This window comes from Rhinichthys klamathensis, unplaced genomic scaffold (genome assembly GCF_029890125.1).
Source record: "Rhinichthys klamathensis goyatoka isolate OS25496 unplaced genomic scaffold, OSU_Roscu_1.1 h1tg000136l_1, whole genome shotgun sequence".
Lineage (NCBI taxonomy): Eukaryota > Metazoa > Chordata > Actinopteri > Cypriniformes > Leuciscidae > Rhinichthys > Rhinichthys klamathensis.
The window spans coordinates 237466-244134 of NW_026606671.1; positions in this window are offsets into that span (position 1 = coordinate 237466).

A 6669-nucleotide genomic window follows, 5' to 3' on the forward strand; every position below is an offset into this window, starting at 1 on the left:
GAAAAGGAAGCACCGGTGAGCTTGTAACTGAAGCATAAGTGAGCGTGTAGCGCCCTCTGCTGCTGTGGAGTATATACGCAGAGGCGCTGTACTGCTTTGTTTGAATGGCATACTGTACCGTATTGATTCTTGACACATGAAACAAAACACATAGACCTCCTATCCAACAACTTTACCTACCATTAGTTTTTAAAATAGCAATATTTTGCTTTGAAATCAATCAAGAGATGATTACTAGAAAGTTCTTAGGTATAATGCCATTTTCACAAGATGTAAATCTCTGATGTCCCCAGGGTGGCTATGTGAAGTTTTAGCTCAAAATACCCCTGAGATATTTTTCATATATAGCATGTTAAAATTGCTACTTTTTGAGGGTGAGCAAAAACGTACTCGGTTACTAACGTAACCTCGGTTCTCTCTAGAGAGGGAACGAGTACTGCGTAATAGCTTACGCTAGGGGAAAACCTCTTTTCCACGTAATATTGAAGCCAAAATGTATCCTTAATTTTTTATTAATGTAAAACGCTTTGCAGCAGCAAGCAGACACAGGCGAGACAGCTCGCGCGCCTATTGGTTGCTCTTGCGGCAAATGCAGCAGCCTATCGAGAGACTCTGCGTGACGTAATGACCAATGGGGGCAACCCGCGCCCATATCGTCACGTCCCGCCAGAAAGGGCATGGTCTTGCCCTATAAATATGCTCGTTAGGCTGATACAAGCTGGTTTTCATCGCCGAAGCGAACCAGAGCGTATTCCAAGCACGGCAAGATACGCAGTACTCGTTCCCTCTCTAGAGAGAACCGAGGTTATGTTAGTAACCGAGTACGTTCTCTTACGAGAGTATCTCTCGTACTGCGTAATAGCTTACGCTAGGGGAACACAATGCAACACGCCGTGCGTACAGGGATCCAACACCAAAGTCCCAGAGGCAACGCCCAGGGCCCATATAGTGCATAACCACCATGAACTCACATAGAGTGAAGGAAGAGAGGCTGGAAGCATCATTCCTTATAAAATAACACCCAACAGGGTTATTATATGACAATTAAACGCGCAGCCAGGGTGAAAGTTTTCAGCCTGAACTGGATGGTCATACATGTGTCAATACTCATGGAGCTGTAGTAGACTCAGCATTTGGGCCGCACAGCGGGGCAAATAGCACTGAATTCTGGACCGCCAAAAGCTTAGCTTGTAAGGCGGGTACCTCCAGGTTATAGTATTTTATGAATGTAGACGGCGAAGCCCAGCCCGCGGCCGTACAGATATCCTGCAGGGTAACCCCGCTAGACCATGCCCACGAAGAGGCCACGCCTCTCGTGGAGTGCGCTCGGACACCCAACGGGCACTGCAGGCCCTTTGCAGTGTAAGCTAGCGCAATGGCATCCACTATCCATCTGGATAGGCTCTGTTTCGAGGCGGCAAGTCCCTTGGAACGTCCGCCAAACAAAACGAAAAGCTGCTCAGTCTGTCTGAAAACAGACGAGCGCGACACATAAGCTCTCAGTGCCCTGACGGGGCAAAGGAGACTCGCGTCCTCCTCCTCATTGAGAACCGGAAGGGCAGACAGGGAAATTACCTGGGCCCTAAACGGTGTATTGAGGGATTTCGGCACATACCCGTGCTTAGGTTTGAGGATGACCTTCGAGTCATTAGGCCCAAACTCCATACATGACGCGCTTACTGAAAGCGCTTGCAAGTCCCCTATGCGCTTCACTGAAGCGAGAGCCGTGAGAAACACTGTTTTAAACGACAGGTGTTTCATGTCCACCAGCTGGATTGGCTCGAACGGGGCGCCTTTCATGGCCTCCAGGACCGTGGAAAGGTCCCACGTCGGGACTGAAGGGGGCCTGGGAGGGTTTAGCCTCCGAGCTCTCCTAAGGAAACGCACGACTAAGTCGTTTTTCCCCAGTAACTGGCCAGACACCGGTTTTGCAAACGTTGCTATGGCCGCCACATATACTTTGAGCGTGGATGGGGTCCTGCCCTTATCCAGTAGCTCTTGAAGGAAGGAAAGCACTTCCGAAACCCCGCAATCCACAGGTGAAAAGCTCTGGGCTTGACACCATGCAGAGAAAACAGACCATTTCGAGGAGAGTAGAGCCGCCTGGTAGACGGAGCTCTAGCCTGCGCGATCGTGTTTAACACTCCTTCTGGGAGGCTAGCGGGTACCCGTTGATGGCCCACGCGTGCAGGGACCACAGCTCCGGGCGAGGATGCCAAATCGAGCCCCCCGCCTGAGAGAGGAGGTCTCTCCTCAATGGTACAGGCCATGGGGCAGTGCTGGTCAGCTGCATCAGGGCAGGAAACCACATCTGGTTTGTCCAGAGCGGAGCTACGAGCAGCACTGGGCATCCGTTTCCCCTGATTCGTTCCAACACTTGAGGAAGGAGCGAGACAGGAGGAAAAGCATATAGGGGACAGCGGGGCCAAACATGAGCCAGTGCGTCCTTGCTTTTCGAGAAAAACCTCGGGCAATGAGCGTTTTCGTGGGACGCGAATAGGTCCACTTGTGCTCTGCCGAACGTTCTCCACAGCAGCTGGACCGTCTGCGGGTGCAGCGACCACTCTCCTGCTGGAACATTGTTCCTGGACAGTCTGTCTGGTCCCACATTCAGGTGACCAGGCACGTGCGCTGCTCTTAGTGAGAGCAGGTTGCGCTGAGCCCAGACCAGGAGGCGTTCCGTCAGCCTGTGAAGGTTTCGTGACCTGACGCCGCCCTGGCAATTTATGTATGCCACCACTGACATGTTGTCCGACCGGACCAAGACATGGTGGCCTGTCACCTGGGGACAAAAGCGCCGTAGCGCTTTGTCGACTGCTATCATCTCCAAGCAGTTTATGTGAAGGAGCTTTTCCCGTTCTGACCACAGGCCAGCTAGCGGTCTGCCCTTGAGCAGCGCTCCCCACCCCGAGGTGGAGGCGTCCGTAGACACCACCTTCACACTCGAAGCGGTCCCCAGGCTTACACCTGACTGATACCAGTCGGTTATTTTCCAAGGTTTCAGAGCTGAAACGCACTGTAGGTCGACCTTGAGGCGAAACAGACCCGCTGTCCATGCCCTGGGCGGAACCCGCGCTTTCAACCACATCTGCAGTGGGCGCATGCGAAGCAAGCCCAACTGGAGTACAGAGGCTGCCGAGGCCATTAGCCCCAGCATTTTCTGAAACCTTCTGAGCGGAACTATCGAGCCGTGGCGGAAGGATTTCGCGACGCGCTAAATATTTAGTCCGCGCTCCGGTGACAGGCGTGCCGTCATGGATAGCGAGTCTAACACTGTTCCCAGAAAGGAAATTTTCTGACTGGGAGACAGTGAGCTTTTCGCCCAATTGACTGTGAGGCCCAGCTCCTCGAGGTTCTCGAGTAATGCGGCCCTGTGTTTTATGAGCTCCGATCGTGATCGAGCTAGAATCAGCCAATCGTCCAAGTAGTTCAGGACTCGCATGCCCTGAAGTCTCAGGGGTGCGAGCACCGCGTCCATGCACTTCGTAAATGTACGGGGTGCTAGGGACAGGCCGAACGGCAGGACTGTGTATTGATACGCCTGGCCCTCGAAAGCCAATCTCAAGAATCGCCTGTGATGGGACGCTATTTGTATTTGGAAATAGGCGTCTTTCAGATCTATTGACATAAACCAGTCCCCGTGGCGCACTTGCGCGAGGATTTTCCTGGTCGTAAGCATTCTGAACTGGCGTTTCACAAGCGCTCTGTTCAGCTGTCGCAGATCTAAAATGGGTCTGAGACCCCCATCTTTTTTCGGTACCAGAAAATATCTGCTGTATAGGCCCCCTTCGCTCTGAGCCTGAGATAAAGGTTCTATAGCCCCTTTGCTCAGTAGTTTCGCTATCTCGGCACGAAGTAGATGAGACACTTCGTTTTTCACAGTAGTTTCGACATCATTTCGCGCCGTATAACGGCAAGGGCGTCGAGCGAATTGTAGCGAGTAGCTTCTCTTTATAGTGTTCAGCAACCATTCTGATACCCCGGGAAGCTTTGACCACGCATCTGCGTGAATAGCTAGAGGTAGAATGAAATCCGGGCTCTGGCCGCGGCAAAACGGCAGCTCGAGAGCCCTGGTATACTGGGAACACAACACCGTGTTTACAGCGTTTGAGGCGGGGGGCGCGCTGATTACAGCGGGCGGCCTGGCCGCGCTCAGCTTTTTTATGGCAGATTGTGCAGAGAAAGTGAGCGGGGCAGATCCCGTAGGATTCGGCGTGTTTGTGTGAAAATGTGGGCGCGGGACAGCGGGCACATTTATTACACTGGAAACACTGTCGGTTAGGGCCGACTGAATGTGTGTTGGTTTAGTTTTTACAGAAACCAAGGGACACGCAGCGTGTAGTGTAAGCGGGCATTGTGTTATGGGCGCGTTCACTACATTGTGTGCACAATCGACCTGAGTCGATTTTATTTGTGCTAGCCCTGCACCGTGGCGGGCTGTGTCTGGGTGTGGGAATGGGCACTGGGGCGTGGGCATTCTTATAACACTCATACCACCATCGGCCGTGGCCGGAACACCAGAAAATGCACTCTTTATTGGATTTATCTGGGTAGCCGTAAAAACGGCTTTTATGCGCAGGCAAACGGGCTGAGACACCGGCTGGCTCACTGCGAAATACACTGGGACAGTCACGATGCTTGGAACTGACCGAGCGAGAAGTTTTGGTGGAGAACCGGCCACAGCGGGATCTGAACACCGTCGCTTTCCTAGAGTGGCTAGGAAGGCTTTGAGGCCTCGGGCTTGATCTCGATCCTCGGCCGGGGCCCGCGCTGAGGGGGGCCGCGTCCAGCAGAGCGAGAGCGCGGTCTTTGGTCTCGGGCGTGGCGGCGCTGTGAAGCGGCGGCGGCAGATGGTGCAGGTTGCGGCTGAGAGCTGCGAGCAGACGGCTGTTTAGAGCGGCCTGCAGCGGAGCTCGAGCGCTTCGGAAGGAAGTGCTTCATAGCCTGTGAAGTCTTCTGCACCTCCATGAATCTGTCCGCGAAATCTTTGACGGCAGATCCGAAGAGGCCCGCTGGTGAAATGGGCGCGTCGAGGAACACAGAGCGCTCGGCTTCCGTCATCTCGGACAGCGTCAACCATAAGTGTCTCTCAGCCACGGTGAGAGAGGCCATATTCCGCCCTATGGCCTGTGCAGCGGCTTTAGCAGCGCGAAGAGCGAGGTCTGTAGCGCTTCTCAGGTCCGCCACGCAGATCGCTTCGGGCCCTTCCTCGTCCATTTTAAGGAGAAGGTCAGCCTGGAAGATCTGCAGAATAGCCATAGTGTGCAGCGCTGAAACTGCTTGCCCGGCGGCGGTGTAAGCGCGTCCGTGCATAGCTGACGTCACTCGGCAGGCTTTAGAGGGGAGTGTCGTGTGAGCGCGCCGTCCAGCGGAGGGCGGGCAAAGATGAGACGCTACAGCTGGCTCCACAGGGGGAACAGAGAGGTATCCTCTGTCCTTCGCACCATCCACCGTGGAGAAAGCAGCCGAGGCAGAGGTATGTCAGCCTGGCGGAGAAGGGGGCGTTCCACGACTTAGTCACTTCCTCGTGTAGTTCAGGGAGGAAGGGGGCGGGCCTTGACTTCGACGGAGCTTCGTCTTTCCCGAGAAAGCGTCCGTCCAGTCTGTTGCGCGGCGGTTGCGCGGGCGCCTCCCAATCGAGGCCGATGCTTTCTACGGCCTGAGAGAGCAGACGCATCAGCTCAGTCTCAATGCCGGTTCTCTTACCAGTAGTTTGGCGGGAAACGCTAGCGGAGGGGAGGTCCCCGGAGCTCGCCCAATCCTCGCTATCGGATGCCAACAGAGAACACGCCTCGGTGGGTTCGTCGAACTCGTGGACGGACGCGGCGGCAGGCGGCGGCCGTTGTCCGTCGGTGAGCGACTCGAGCGAAGCCGGCGAAGCTGGCGGGCGAACCGGCGAGCTTTGGCGGGCTGGAGAGAACTCGGGAGCGCGCTGGGCGCGGCGCTTCTTGCGGCGCGGCACCACGGCGGGCTGCGGTGAAGTCTCGGAGAATGATGCCAGGCGAGTCCTCAGAGTCAGTTCGGCCCGTAGGCACACACGACAGTGAGAGATCTATCCCCGACCCGTAGGCGCAGGGAAACGACCCTCTCGTTCACCGGGGTAAACTCCAACACATGGCGGCTGAGCTGGGGGACTATAAGCAAACCCACACCAGCCCGTCGCCTCTCACCATGGGCAACTCCAGAGTGGTGAAGAGTCCATCCTCTCTCAAGGAGTGTGGTTCCAGAGCCCAAGCCATGCGTAGAGGTGATCCCGACTATCTCTAGTCGGAACCTCTCAACCTCACGCACGATCTCAGGCTCCTTCCCCGCCAGCGAGGTGATGTTCCACGTCCCTAAGGCTAGTTTCCGTGTCCAGGGATCGGGTCGTCGAGGCCCCCGCCTTTGACTGCCGCCCGATCCTCTCTGCGGCTTACGACTCTTCCTGCAGGTGGTGAGCCCACGGGAAGGCGGTCCCACGTCGCTCCTTCGGGCTGAGCCCGGCCGGACCCCGTGGGGAGAGGCCCGGCCACCAGGCGCTCGCATACAAGCCCCAACCCCGGGCCTGGCTCCAGGGTGGGCCCCGGCTGCGCCATACCGGGCGACGTCACAGTCCTTGCATTGTTGTCCATCATAAGGGTTTTTTGAACCGCTCTTAGTCTGACCCGTCGCCTAGGACCTGTTTGCCTT